Genomic DNA, 2,397 nt, shown 5'->3' with positions numbered 1-2,397 from the left:
TCGTATGGAAATAGCAGATACTACAGTGATATCATAATAAGTGTCCATACCTGAAACCATATCCTAGGCTAGTAAGGGAAGGTAGATGTAGCAAAGTCCTGCTACAGTACTGCTCATAACTACATGGTATCATGTGAGGTATATACAGGTCAATGGTAAGTAAGCCAGTGTCTAAACACATATCACAGGTATAAATCTCAACCTATGTAAGCATAACAGCATAAATAGACTACAACAGCATAATATAGCAACAGCATAAGTAAACAACAGTATCAGCAGGTATAATAATAACAGCGTATGCACAGATGGTCACTCCCGCCCACCCCTCAAGTCCATGACCCCAGTATGGACGAGAGGCCGGGACAATGACAGACTGTACACCACTCCAGCTACCACTACTCTCGAGTGGCCGAGGGGACAGTTGCATAGTAGCTGAATAGCTACATCTACCACTACCCATGAGCGGTCGAGCGGAGCCCGAGCCAACGACCGTCTCAACCACAAGGGAGCCAAAGTCGTCGGCTATGCATGCAATGACATGATGCGAAAATGCAGCAGTCATCATATATATATAAACAGAAACAGGTATGCTACATGAAGCCAACATGCTCAGCAAGGTGTGTAAATAAACAGAAATCAAAGTAGGTAAACATGGTATCAGGTGTCCATATATCCAATACCTACTATCTAATGTCTGGTATCTGGTATCCAATACCTAGTACTATAGTATCTGCTAAATATCATGAATAGCAACGAGAGACTGTATAGATACAGAAACGAGTAGCTCAAAGATTGAGTGGAAGTATCAAGCACAGGAAAAATAAGAGTGGAGTCAAGATAAACATAGTAGCCAACTAAACATATAGCTCATGCACTAAGATCAATGTGATAAAGAGATAAAGCAAGAAGTACCCGCCTTAACTGTGAAGATCATGCCAATACCATTCCCACATCGAGACGCTCATCTCGAACCAACATCCTGCAAATCACATAATGAATAGATTTAACTAATCATATCTACAACAATTAACCCAACTTCAAGACCTAAACTAATAGGGAAAAACCCTAATCCCAATGACCATTAATTAACCCTAATTAATGATAATCCGATAATCCTCAATCAACTGATTGTTTCATCTTCCAATAAAAATTCGTATATAGTAACACATTTATAACCCAACCTAGCATCAGGAATCACTTAATTAATTTCCAACCTTCTTAATTACAAATCCACTTCATATCAAAATCAAACTACAATAACCTACTTTGCTAACTCCATTTATCATTCTAAAATCCATTAGCTCATCATTCACTCCATTGTATCAACTACAAGCATAATGAACCACTAATATGATATCCCAAACACAATCTCAACTAATATAATCCATTTTTATCATCTCTACTAAACATCCAAAACCAATCTTACATAATTCATCTGCCTCACTTAATCCATAAATTCCAAACCTATACAATATGATATCAGAATCTATAAGGAATCATGTAATCCAATTTAAAACTTAGACTCAACAACCTTACCTCCAAATCCGGATGCCCCAACTGATGATTCGCTACTGAAGAATGTCGCTGCTGGAAAATGACAACCGATGCTAAGTAGAGCTACTGTCACCCAATTCAAACTGAATTCAACACCTAGGTCTACAGATCTAACATCTGGAGTGGTAGAGTCTTACCTAATGCTTCCCGGATGAAGAATAACTGCTGGGAGTTATAGCCGAGCTCCTCACAGTGAGCCACTGCCAAGAAACAACCCTCAGTTAACCTAATTTTTCCTCTTCTGACCTCAAATCTCAGATCTTCAAAGCTATCAACCAAAGAAAAACAATTAACATACCTTAACCTAATACAGTATCGGAAACCCCTAAAAATGGCGAAGAGGTATGCTCAGCTTCAGGACTCGGGAAGACGAGAAGTCACCTCCCAAATTGCCGATCACCACCGATTCCAGCGCTCCAAATCCAGCAAAGCAAGGGCTCGGATTCTCCACCCTTTCGCTGAAGATCGGGCTGTGCGGAGCAAAGATCTGAGAAGGTGTGTACCTAACGGAGCTGTAGATGAGAGGCTGAGGAATAGCAAGCTCCGGCGAGCGGCGGCCTGAGCAACGCCGTGCGATCAGGTACCGTGGCATGTCTCCGGTGCTCGCGTGAGGGAGGAAAGGCTAGCCGTGTGGTGCCCTTGCGAGAAGAAGAGCCAGCGGCTATAGCTCGAGGGAGAAGAAGTCGCCGGCTATGCGGGTCATCGCGACTGGCGGTGGTGCGGCGGATCGCGAGGTGAGGACTCGGGGAAAAGAGTTCGGCGCATAAGAGGGAGAGGAGGAGGTGATCGGCGGATAGGGACTTAGGGCACAGGTAAGGGGCGAATTGAATAGGAAGGGTTTAT

At 42.9% G+C, this 2,397-nt stretch overlaps 1 long non-coding RNA gene across 1 annotated transcript; it reads right to left on the bottom strand.

Moving 5' to 3' along the window:
* Nucleotides 1–933: 933 nt before the first annotated feature.
* Nucleotides 934–1,724, bottom strand: LOC122039728. Its single transcript, XR_006128353.1, has 3 exons — nucleotides 1,692–1,724; nucleotides 1,537–1,587; nucleotides 934–979 (listed from the first exon to the last, which is right to left on the bottom strand). It is a non-coding gene; the product is annotated as an uncharacterized LOC122039728 (long non-coding RNA).
* Nucleotides 1,725–2,397: the final 673 nt, after the last annotated feature.

Source organism: Zingiber officinale, chromosome 2A (genome assembly GCF_018446385.1).
Source record: "Zingiber officinale cultivar Zhangliang chromosome 2A, Zo_v1.1, whole genome shotgun sequence".
NCBI lineage: Eukaryota > Viridiplantae > Streptophyta > Magnoliopsida > Zingiberales > Zingiberaceae > Zingiber > Zingiber officinale.
Note: the sequence above shows the minus strand (reverse complement) of the source record. Positions and strands in the feature narration are given on the sequence as shown.